Source organism: Somniosus microcephalus, chromosome 11 (genome assembly GCF_052327205.1).
Source record: "Somniosus microcephalus isolate GS21.2 chromosome 11, FLI_Smic_1.0, whole genome shotgun sequence".
Classification (NCBI taxonomy): Eukaryota; Metazoa; Chordata; class Chondrichthyes; order Squaliformes; family Somniosidae; genus Somniosus; species Somniosus microcephalus.
In genome coordinates, this window is record NC_140997.1 from 168,435,623 (window position 1) to 168,448,965 (window position 13,343).

The 13,343-nt window shown below is 44.1% G+C and overlaps 1 protein-coding gene across 5 annotated transcripts in view; it reads left to right on the forward strand.

Annotated features, from left to right (window-relative positions):
* Positions 1–13,343, forward strand: part of LOC147110976 (contactin-4-like) — a 2,035,446-nt gene that overhangs the window by 509,630 nt on the left and 1,512,473 nt on the right. The window lies entirely within an intron of this gene.

Here is a 13,343-nt window from a genome sequence, read left to right on the forward strand (position 1 = left end):
GAATTTCTTCTCTCAGAGGGTCGTGAATCTTTGGAATTCTCTACCCCAGAGAGCTGTGGAGGCTGGGTCAGTGAATATATTCAAGGTGGAGATAGACCGATTTTTGAAAAACAGGGGAATCAAGGGTTATGAGGAGCGGGCAGGAAAATGGAGTTGAGGCCAAGATCAGATCAGCCGTGATCTATTGAATGGTGGAGCAAGCTTGAGGGGCCGAATGGCCTACTCCTGCTTCTATTGCTTATGTTCTTACAATATATATACAAACTTTTTAATTCGCTTTATTTTAACTTTAAATTTAGAACACAATAAAGAAAAGCAGGTGACTATGTAAACTGGATGCAAACTAGTGTAAAGGAGGGTGAGCCAGCAACAAGAATTTGGAAGCATTAATCACATGGACAACCATTTTGTTTTCTTGTTTGCCTACTGTCTTATGGAACCATCCAGAGTGTAATCATAGAAATTTAATTAACTAACAGATGGGAAATTAGAATAATAATCCTGCATTATGGAAACAATTTTCCTCTGCGTAACACCCGTAAAACCAAGACTGCGCCCATTTCCCGGGGTATCCCTGGCACGGGTAGGAGGCTCCTGCATGAAATAAGCACAAACTTTTAAATGGTATGCGGGGGTGACATCATAATGCCTCGCACGTCAATTTCCGGGGATTGCACTGGGAGGACACTTGTCCCGAAGATTGCCTATAGAATCTAGGTTTCCGAAGTTGCAGGTCGGAAGATATTTAAAGTAGCTAGCAAATTCTACTTAATTCAGGTAAGTAAATCTGATAAATTTTTGGTGCTGCAGGACTGTGCTTCTGGGATGGTGGCAAGGGATAGACCATCAGGGATTTGTGATCCTAAAGACCTTTAAAGCCTGCAGCAGCACACAACTTCCCTCCCCCAATTTGGAGCCAATTTGGATTCCTAGGTAGTAGTTCAAGCCATTTAACTGAGCTGAATCAGAAACATGGACAGTTTTGAGCTGTGGTCAAGTCAAAATCTTTTAACGGGACTAAAGTTCCATTATGATTTTTCCCCATCAATTTACCAAGCTTATTCATTATATGTGATCGTTCAGTCAATTTGAGGTAGAAAAGATGAGTAATATTCCTTTTTTTCCTTATTAATTTTGTAGAAGACAGAATCAGGCCTTCATAAATCATAAACAGACTAACAATTTGACTTTCAAAAAAATCTTGATCTAGATTCTTACTCATGATGTTAGTGAAGCTAAAACACAAAAGAACTGAAATGCTTCAAGCATATACATGTGCCATGACAATGAAAAGTATCTTGTAAATGTAACTTGATGGGCCAGAATTTACGGTAAAAGTAATGGTGAGGCTAACGGCGCTCAGTGTTATTTATGTGCACATTGGATGACAACTTCAGGTGAGCATGGTTGCGTAGTTTAACGCAAAAATTTGGAAGCTGGTGTCCGAGATGTGCCGCTTCGCCGGAAGCTGCGCGAAAACGGCATCACATTGTCTGGCTCCCCATTCAAATACATTGAATGGCGTGAGGTTCCTGTATTTATGTTGTAGATACAGACTAAACTCGCCACAGAAAGTTAGGGCATGTCCATTCCAGTCTAATTTTAACAGAGTGATAAGCCTTAATTAGAAAGAAAGAAAGACTTGCATTTATGTAGCACCTTTCACGACCATCGGACCTCTCAAAGCGCTTTACAGCCAATGAAGTACTTTTGGAGTGTAGTCACTGTTGTAATGTGGTAAATGCGGCAGCCAATTTGCACACAGCAAGCTCTCACAAACAACAATGTGATAATGACCAGATAATCAGTTTTTGTTGTGTTGATTGAGCAACAAATATTGGCCAGGACACCGGGGATCTTTTATGTCCACCTGAGAGAGCAGACGGGGCCTCGGTTTAATGTCTCATCTGAAAGACGGCACCTCCAACAGTGCAGCACACCCTCAGCACTGCACTGGCGTGTCAGCCTAAATTTTTGTGCTCAAGTTCCTGGAGTGGGACTTGAACCCACAACCTACTGACTCAGAGACAAGTGTGCTACCCACTTTTTTTTTATATTATACTTTATTGAACATTAAGAACATTTACAACATCATGATCATTACATTTTATAATACAAATCAATTCCACCGCTCTGCACAGCCATTCCGCCACCACATTTTAACATCAAAACCTGAAGTTTAATTTGTCACCTGTAACATATATTAATCGATTGTACTTTAAAAATTGATTGTAAAATACTGTCCTTAAATTCCTTTCTGAATAAAACATCCACAGAGCCTTATAATGATCTTTTAGCTTATATTTAAAATACTCTTTTAGATTGATTCTCCTCCCCTTAAAAAACAGAGCATTCCTTCTTTGCACAATCACGAATCTAGCCAAACTGAACATTAAATTAATTGCTGCTCCGCTAGACTCTGGCAGACTCTCCTGCAATCCCCATCTCAAAATTGAGTCCCACGGGATTCCCATTCTCGCTCTTCGGTCCCCACCCAGCAAAAAGGCTTCACACAACTGTCGAACATAGTACTTAAAGTCATTTAACTGCGGACATAACACCAGTAAATGGGACAGAGTCTCATCCCGTGTCCCACACATTGGGCAAGTTGCCGCCTCCACTCGTCCAATCTTGCACAAGACCGTCATGGTAAAAATCCAGTTATGAGCCAATTTGAAATCCAGTTCAATCCATTCTGGGCATTTAAAATTCGCCCACACTCCCTTCCAAATCCTGTTGAAGTCCAGCTGTGGGTATATACTCTGCCAAAACTCCTGACCAGCAGGTGTCTTGAATCTCCATTCTCTGAATACCTCATAGAAATCTCGAGTATTACAGTTGTCAAATTGGACCAACTTTCCCCCTTTCTCCAGTACAAAGCTTGGAAAAGCAGGACGCATTTTACTTCCTTTGGAGATTTCCGCATTTATTTCTTCCATCCAATCCTGTGGCATTGCCCTCACAATCTTCTCATACATGATTCCTATTGCTTTTCCTTCTACCTCCTGACCCTCCTCCCACACCATGTCCCTCACAATCGCTTCCGGCAACCAACCTGGAATTACCTTGTATAATACATCTTTCACAGATATAATCCCAGCTTTTATAAAAGCTTGATTAAATAAAACCTCACCTTCGATGTTGACCCACCTGTTCAAAAATAAGGGCTGTTCTAAAAATTCCTCAGCCCCCTTGGGCATAAACTGCACACCCTTTAAAAATTTGGCCCAAGTCTCTACAACCTCCTTATAAAACCTAGGGAGAAGTTTAATCGATTTCAAAAACATATTATTGTATTCCATATACAATATCCCATGCCCTCCTATCCCACTTCATTTAAAAAAATGCTCAAAACAACTCTTCCAAAAACTTGTATTTGACTTCTGAAGAAATCTCTTCACCCATTTGATTCTAAAGGATTTCTTCTTCAAATCAATATCTGGAAAATTGAGTCCTCCCTGATTTCTCCATCCAATGATGGTATTGTATGCCACCAAGGCTGGTTTCCCTTCCCATAAAAACCTCACACAAGCCTCTCGGATGGACTTTTCCACCCACTCAGGAATATCCTCCACTGTCAATAAGTACCATAGCTTAGATAGCAGGAGAGCAGACACCACTGTCGCTCTTCCTTGCACTTTCAACCACCTTCTTTCCCATCTTCCCAAAATCTTTTTAATTTTCATAACCTTCGGTTCCCAATTTAATCAATCCACTTCATCCCTGTCTTTCTTGCACCCCATATGCACCCCCAGAACTTCCAAAACCTCCACCACCTTAAAGGGACATTCCCCCAACCATTCCCCCCTACCCCTCCCTGTAACCAGGCATTGGGACTTGCTAAAATTCACTCTGGCTCCTGAAGCTCTACAATATTCCTCGACTACATCCAAAGCTTTCCTCACTGACTCCCCATTTCTCAATGTTAAGGTTGTGTCATCTGCATATTGGTGTATCACCGACACCAGCCCAGAACTGGGGACCACAATCCCAACTACACCTTGTTTCTTTCGCATCATGTAACCTAATGGTTCTGCTACCAATGTGTACAACAATGGGGACAGGGGACAACCCTGTCTCACTGATCTCTGTATCGGAAAATACTTGGATAAAAAAACCATTATATTTAACGCAGCTAAATATGTTTGAATAAAAAATCCTTATCCACTGAATGAAATTTTCCTTGAAACCAAATACTTCCAAAACCTTCAATAAAAACTCATGAGGGACCCTATCAAAGGCTGTCTCTTGATCTATCTTTAATACATAAGCCGGCCTATGACTCCATAGGACTGAGAGAGCCAAACTATCTCCGGTAACACCTCCTTCAAACGATTTGACATAACCCTCGCCAAGATCTTATAATCCACATTTAATAATGTGATGGGCCTCCAATTCTTCAGATCCCGTCTATCCCCTTTATTTTTATATAAGCTAAGCTTATGATACCTCTCCTCATAGATGGGGCCAGGCTTCCCTCAATTTTAATTTCCTTAATAACTTCTAAGAGCAATGGACTTAAAATCTCGAAAAATTATTTATAAAATTCTGCACTTAATCCATCGGACCCTGGGCTTTCCCCCCCCCTTCATTCCACTTATTGCTACTTTTATTTCTGCTAATCCTACTTCTTTGTCACACATGCTTCCCTCATCCTCCTTTAAACCCTCTTCAATAAAAGCAGTAACCTTCTCCATCGCCAAATTGGAAATGTCTTCTTTTGTATATAACTCTTGATAAAAGCTGCTAGCCGCCTCTAAAATCTCCCCACTTTCATGAATGATCTTCTCCCCAACCTTCAACTCTTCAATTAACGATAATCTCTGTCGCAGCTTCTCTTGCTCTAGAAAATATCTAGTGCATCTTTCGCCCTCCAATGCATCTCTAGCCTTTGCACGGAGAATGGCCCCCTTGCATTTTTCAGCTTGCAATAATTCCCACTCTTCCTTTAGCACCCGGAACTTAGTCTCAGCTCCCTTATCCCCTCCGTCAACTGTTTTACAGACATCTGTAAACCTTTTGTTTATATTCTCTTCTCGATGCCGGTTAGCTGCCGCCCTCTTTTTCCCATAACGTACCGAAAAAACTTTTACCTCATATTTGAAAGCATTCTTTATTATATTTATAATCCCTTCTTTATAAGCAATTTCTTTCAGGTATTGATTGTTTAAAATCCACACCCCTGAACCGATCTTAACTCTGCTGTTCTTAATTCTAAGAACCAAAGCCGAGTAATCACTAAAAAATACTTTTTTATAATAAATCTCCATCACCTCCAAACTTAACCCTTCCCGCATTAACACAAAATCAATTCAGCTCCGTTTTAAAACATCACCCACCCAACCTGCTCTGGAGAACTCCCTTTTTATGGGGTTCCGGTCCCTCCATAAGTCTCTCAAATTTAAATTTGCCATCATTTTTACAATCATCCCTCTGGAGTTAATATCCTTAAAGGTCATCTGGGCTGAAATGTCCATCCGAGATAAAAATACTTTAAAATCCCCCACTATACAAGGATTTTCCACCTCTGCCGCTTCAGTGAATAACCCCCGAAAAAACTCGCGACGCTTGCAATGGTCGTTCGGTGCATAGATATTAAAGAGATCGCAATTAAATCCCTCCATTTTTATCCTTAGCCATAAAAATCTCCCCTCAGTGTCCTTGTCCACCAAGGCAACGTTCTCTTTTATGGACGGACTCACCAAAACAGCCACCCCTCTATGGTTATTGTTTGCACAACTTGCAAACACCTCTCCCTTCCAAACCTTCTGAACTCTTTCTAGAATATCCTCATCCCAAAAGGTTTCTTGCAGACACAACAAGTCCAAACCTTTTAAACCCTGCAACAACTGCTGCAATTTCTTCTCACCCCTCAGTCCGTTCACATTAATCGAGACCAATGTAATCATGGCTCCAAAGAAGGGAAGTATGCCCGATAATCTCCCCATCATTTAATCTCTGGCTCCTCCCTCCTCTCATGCCCCTTCTCAACTTTTCGGGCAGCTGTTGCTTTTTCCTGCAGCCTCCTGCTCTTTTTCACCTCCTGTTTGACCCCTCCCTGCTGTTTCAGCCTCTTCCTTGCATTAAGTTTGGGCCCAGGAGCTGCCCTTTCTCCCTCCTTCTGCCCCTCACTAACCTTTCCCTTTCCACATGATGCCACCCCACCCCCGACTTCCATGTCTCTGTCCCCCTCGAATTCCTCACAATTCAATTCAATTCAAATCGCTTTATTGGCATGACAAGTTACATCTTATGTTGCCAAAGCATCGAAAAACATTCATGTTTGTACACAAAAATACAGATCTATCCATACAGTGTATAAACAGATATATCCCTGAGTGTATAAATATACATTCATATATTTTATATATACTCTTTTCTTATATTTAGTGGTTGTCTCTCTGTTTATGGCAAGCTGTAACATAGTGTGCCGCTAATGTTACACAATTTCTCTCTTCCCCTAGTAGGTATGGGAGTTTTTGGTCGTCATTCAAATTTCTGAATTCCGGGCATATTTTTGTGAATTTTGGGTAGAAATTCTCCCTATGCCCTGATATTTTCTACAAGCTGTGAGGAAGTGCATCTCTGTCTCCACCGCTCCCTGACTGCAGTGAGAGCATATCCTGTCCTCTCTTGATAGCCGGGTCTGCCTGTGTCTACCTTTTTCGATCACTCAAGCTCTTCTGCAACCCCCTGTGCCTGCTCCCATCAGATACATAATCCTGCTCCCCATCAGATACTTCATCTCCCATAGAGAATCTTCCTGCTATCGCAGTTTCTCCCACTGTGCCGCTCCCTTCGACCACATCTCCACCTCTGACCCTTGCACCTTGTTCCCTCACTCCATGGGACAATGGTGCACCTAAATTGTTCCCTTCTGACGTCTCTATCTCACCGATCCCATCCTGCAGTCCCTTTAAGGCTCCTGCCTCTTGCACCCTCTCCCAGTCCTGCCCCCTCCCGCTCACCAAGATATCTGACTCCCCGCCTCTCCCCGGAGCACCCACATCCACCATACACCCCGCTCCCGCCTCCTCTCCCCTGCAGACACCAGACTCCCCAGGGGGAGCCGAACTGCACGAAGGCTCGAGTCTGCACTCAACCCTTGCTGCCCGATGCTGCCTTTGTTCCCCTCCACAGCACTCGGCGCGTTTTCCGCCATCTCCATCCTGTTCTCCGCTCCGCCATCCTCTGCCTCTTCCTGTGCTCCTTTCTCCTTCATTTTACCGGCTGTGTCCTCCAACTGCACCGCTCCTCCGGCCGTTCCACACTCATCTCCTGCTCCTTCTCCCATCTCCTCATCACTCATACCGCTCCCTTCTGCCACACACTCACAGCGGGTGGGGCCTTTACGACACACCCCACAGCTCTCCGCCTTGCAGCGCCAAGCAATGTGTCCCGACTCACCGCAATTGTAACAATACAGGTCTGGACAGTTTCTTACGAGATGGTCATGTCCAAGACAATAATAGCACACCTTTACTTGGTTATCATGCAGCACACGAAAGTACTGCACTCCTTCCAGTGTCTCGAACTTCATACTGTATGGCAATGACCTCACCCCCTCTGGGAACCGCACCTTTACATACCGGGTTACATCTGCTACCCGTGTTCCCGGATAATACCTCTTTATTGCAGAACAGATTTTTGTGTCCCACGACTCCAACTTCTTGCTTAGTACTTCGTCCTCAATGTAAACTGGCAAGTTTAAAAATGAAACCACCACCTCCTCTGAATATAGCAGAGTCACCTCCAAGAATTTCTCACCAACTTTCAGACTGAGTAACAATCTTTCCACCTCCTCACGACTACTGACCATCACCTCAAATCCCACATTTGGCTTAGGTCGGCAGGCAAAGCAGCTTCCCTCGCCACAGTCCTCATGAACCGCCTGGATAATATCCCAAGCTCGAATCTTCTTATCTTCACACTGCACCACCACTGTGTTTTCTTTACCAAACCTCCTGAGGTCCCGGCCCAAATCTTTGGGCCTTTTTTTTTCCTTTCCCACCACAGTTTCTTCCCTAATTAAATTCCTCTCAGGAACATTGTCCTCTGAGGGGCCTGGCACTCCGGACCCCTCTGCAGCCATCTGGCTGTTTTTGTGGGCCCAAAAGGCCCTAAAACCTGAAAACCAAACCCCAAAACCCACCACCAACTTTTTACAAAACTCCCTCCAACTCCCAGCTGCAATCAGGCAACCAGTAACACCTGGCTCACTCCTAGCCCCTCCCACCTAGAGAGTGCTACCCACTGAGCCACAGCTGACACTTACTGCCAAATAACACTGTAGCAATGAAAATTAACTTTTAAAAGTGTGGAGTCTTATTCCTTCAGCTTTTAAATGTTGTTGGAGATTTAAAAAAATAATAATTTAAATTTTCTTTCTTTCTATTTTTTTCTCTCTTTATTTTGCTTTCTGTACCTGGTTTGATATTGAATTCACTGTTATTATACTTCCTGGATCAGACTCTGCACTGTTCATTAACAGTTCTTCAATCTGATTGGTTAAGGAGACACACAGATGCTTGCCCTGTTCACACAGGTCCCAGATGCCCTCTACCTTAAAGCAACTTCCAGTGCATAAGTTCATTGAAATTAGATAGGCAAGGGCAAGTCTGACTAACGGCGGGCACCGTTCATTCGCCAGCTTCAGTGAATTCTAGCCCAATATTTTCATTCTGTAGATGCTCGTCCATGGGAGGTAGGGATAGTGGCGGGGGGGTGGGGAAGGGTGGCAAGGGTCGGGGGGAAGAGAGAAAGTTCCGGTTTGGGTTTTAGACAGGCTTTAGTGTGTTGCATGGTGAGTAATACGTTGCAGGGCCGCAGGATGAAATGGAAAGGAGCGTAAAAGGGAGGGGGTGTTTCATCTCCCTTGAGAAATATGAGCTCCCACAACCAATTCAAGAAAGGAGGGAGAGAGAAATCTTGCTGTTCAAGAAAGGAGGGAGAGAGAAAACAGGGAACTGCAGGCAAGCTAGCCTGACATCAGTCATTGGGAAAATTCTGGAGTCCATTATTAAGGAAGTGGTAACGGCATTTAGAAAATCATATATGATTAGGCAGAGTCAGCATGGTTTTATGAAAGGAAAATCATGTTTAACAAAATAAGAACATAAGAACGTAAGAAATAGGAGCAGGAGTAGGCCACCAGCCCTTCAAGCCTGCTCCGCCATTCAATGAGATCATGGCTGATCTTCTGCCTCAGCTCCATTCACCGACCCTATCGCCATATCCCTTGATGCCCTTACTAGTCAGAAATCTATTGACTTCTGTTTTGAATATACCCAATGACTGAGCCTCCACAGCCCTCTGGGGTAGAGAATTCCAAAGATTCACCACTCTCTGTGCGAAAAAATGTCTTCTCATCTCAGTCCTGAATGGCCTACCCTTTATCCTGAGGCTGTGGCCCCTGGTTCTAGGGAAACATTCTCCCAGCATCCATCCTATCAAGCCCTGTAATAATTTTGTATGCTTCAATGAGATCCCCTCTCATTCCTCTGAATTCAAGAGAATACAGGCCTAGTTTACTCAATGGGCTAGAAATTCGTGAACGGGGCTTGCCGCGCGTGCAAGGTCCCGATTTGCACTTACCCGACGCGCCTGCCGATCACCTCCAGGGACGCCTGGAATTCCATTTTGAATCTGAAGAATCCCGGGCAGCGTTTGACGTCACGCCGCCCAGGAGTGCAGCCAGCGCGAAGCCTGGAGCGCGCTGTGCAACTGAGACACGCCCCTTGAGGTCTCAGTTTAACAGGACACGCCCCCAATGTTTCTGCCAAGCTGCTAAGCATTTTTACATGCAAAGCAGCAGTTTAAATAGGTTTTTGGAAGTTTTTTGAAGCTTTTGGTAACTTTTATAAACTTTTAAAAACGTTTACATTATTTTGAAGAATCTGAAGTAGTTTTAAACAGAATTAAAGCAATTTAAAGACTTTTAAAAGCCCTAAAAGATTTTTTTAAATTCCATTTATTTATTTAGCAATGTCGTCGTCATACGTGTCTTCACACTGTTCCCTTTGGGGAACTGTATGAAGTGGTGGAAGGATTTATGGCCATGATTAACGCTCATTCCGTGACCGTAACCATCTTTGAACCAGCCATTAGGGCGGTTAGTCCTATGGCGGGAGGGTTTTACAGGCTCCCACAAGCTATACAAGGAGGGGGGGCCACCCACACCCACAGACGCAAATATCCCACTGGATGTCAACCCAGAATTTAGAGCCGGAGCTCCGACTCCACTTGCCGGGACTGTCTGGAGCGGGGTTCGAAACCCTACCCCGTCTGGCCCAGCGGCAGGGATCCTACCACTACGCCAAAGGCCCAATCCGATTAGCAACGTGAAATGGCTGGAATGAGCACAATTCACGGCATTAAAAGAACTCACAATTGAACTGATGATGACCTCAGCAATCTCCTCAAGGAGGTGGAGGCGCAGCGCCTGCTCATCATTGGTAATGAGAAGTCAAAGGCGCCGCAAAAAGGGCAGATGATAGCTTGGTCTTTCAAGTGGCAGCATAGGGCTCCAGTCACGGGGAGGGAAAAGGCGCAGGAAACGTATGGGTGTCACCTTTTGTGCGGAGTGGGCCTTTTGCGTAGCAGTAAGCATCCCCGCCGCTGGGCCAGAAGGAGTAGGGTTTCGAACCCCACTCCAGACAGTCCCGGCAAGTGGAGTCGGAGCTCCAACTATAAATTCTGGGTGGACATCCAGCGGGATACTTGCGTCCGTGGGTGTGGGTGGCACCCCCCCCTCAGATGGGTTGTGGGAGCCCGTAAAACCCTCACGCCATAGGACTAACCACCCTAATGGCTGGTTCAAAGATGGTTACGGTCATGGAATGAGCGTTAATCATGGCCATAAATCCTTCCACCACTTCATACAGTTCCCGAAAGGGAACAGTGTGAGGATACGTACGACGATGACCTCTTGCGCAATGCACCTCCTTGGACCCTCAGTCGTAGATGCGAGGGGGCAAATCGTGCAATTGTTAAATTTTTCATTTTATTGACATGTAAAATGTTGGCCCAGTAATTCCCTTCCAAATGCGCGAGTACGGTCGGGGTACTTACGCGTCTGGCCAGAGGAAATGCCGGTTTTCAGCATGCACAGTGCATGTGGGGAAAACCGGCATTTCCTGTCCTCTGAACGAAGGGGTTCAGAGGCAGAACGCGTGCGACTGCACAGGCAGCGCGTGTGCAGTAAAATTCGCCGCTTTCATTCATGCTTTCAGTGAGGTCAAGTCCTTACAACTTACACATGAAAAAAGCATGGGTTCAGTTGCTCCAGAGGCTGCGGAGGAAGATATTTCTTATCGTGGAGCTTCTGAAAGTATGTATGTCTGTATATATTCCTTTGCGTGTTATGTATATATTCCTTTACTTATGTGTATGAATGTATTATTTAATTATGACTTTCAGAGAAAGTAACTTATTGGAAAATCATAATTAAAAACATACATTCATACACATAAGTAAAGGAATATAAAACATACATACATATATGTAAAGGAATATATGCGGACATACGTACATAATTACTTATTACTGATGAAAAGTTTCTTTCTTAAAAGTGCTGGGAATGTTACATTACTCATTTTAGAACACTCATTTTCACATTCAATTCATACAGCCACAATTGCTCCTTCTGCCTACCGTTCTGAAAAGCCGTTTAAAAAAAAAAAAAATTTAAACTTTAAAACTTACTTAAAATTTCTTAAAATAACTTCCCTCCCTTTCCCAAACAAAAATATTGCCTTTCAGAAGCTCCACGATAAAATATATCTTCCTCCGCAGCCTTGGAACAACTTTACACATGCTTTTTTCAAGTGTAACTTGTAAGGACTTACCCTCACTGAATCCATGAATGAAATCGACGAAGTTCACTGCGCAAGCGCTGCCTGTGCAGTCGCACGCGCTGTGCCTATGAACCCCTTCGTTCCGAGGTCTGGAAATGTCGGCGTTCCCCGCTTGCACTGTGCATGCTGAACGCCGGCATTTCCAACGGCCAGATGCGTGAGTACCCAGACCGTACTCACGCATTTGGTCACGAATTTCTGGCCCAATCTCTTCTCATACGACAGTCCCGCCATCCCATACGACAGTTCCGTCATCCCGTACGACAGTCCCACCATCCCATGCACTCCAAATTATTGGAGTTTTTTGAGGATGTAACTAGTAGGGTGGATAAAGGGAAACTAGTAGATCTAGTATATTTGGATTTCCAAAAGGCATTCGATAAGGTGCCACATAAAAGGTTGTTACACAAGATAAGGGCTCATGGGGTTGGGGGTAATATATTAGCATGGATAGAGGTTTGGTTAATTGACAAAAAACAGAGAGTTGGGATAAATGGGTCATTTTCTGGTTAGCAGGCTGTATCTAATGGGGTGCTGCAAGGATCAGTGCTTGCACCTCAGCTATTTACACTTTATATCAATGATTAGATGAAGGAACCCGAGTGCATTGTATCCAAGTTAGCTGATGATACAAAGCTAGGTGGGAAAGTAAGCTGTGAGGAGGACGCAAAGAGGCTGCAAAGGGATATAGACAGGTTAAGTGAATGGGCAATAAGGTGGCAGATGGAGTATAATGTGGGGAAATGTGAAGTTATTCAATTTGGTAGGAAGAATGAAAACCAGAATATTTTTAAATGGTGAGAAACTATTAAATGTTGGTGTTCAGAGAGATTTAAGTGCCCTCGTACAGGAAACACAGCGAGTTAGCATGCAGGTACAGCAAGCAATTAGGAAGGTGAATGGCATGTTGGCCTTTATTGCAACGGGGTTGGAGTACAAGAATAAGGAAGTCTTGTTACAATTGTACAGGGCTTTGTTGAGACCACAGCTGGAGCACTGTGCACAGTTTTGGTTGCCTTATCTGAGGAAGGATATACTTGTCTTAGAGGCGATGCAACAAAGGTTCATTAGATTGATTCCTGGGATGAGAGGGTTGTCCTATGAAGAGAGATTGAGTAGATTGGGCCTATACTCTCTGGAGTTTAGAAGATTGAGAGGTGATCTCATTGAAACACATGAGATTCTGAGGGGGATTGACAGCGTAGATGCTGAGAGGTTGTTACCCCTGGCTGAAAAATCTAGAATGAGGGGGCATAGTCTCAGAATAAAGGGTCGGCCATTTAAGACTGAGATGAGGAGGAATTTCTTCACTCAGAGGGTTGTGAATCTTCAGAATTCTCTACCCCAGAAGGCTGTGGATGCTGAATCATTGAGTATATTAAAGGTTGCGATAGATAGATTTTTGGACTCTCGGGGAATCAAGGGACATGGAGATCAGGTGGGAAAGTGGAGTTGAGGTCGAAGATCAGCCATGATCTTATTGAATGG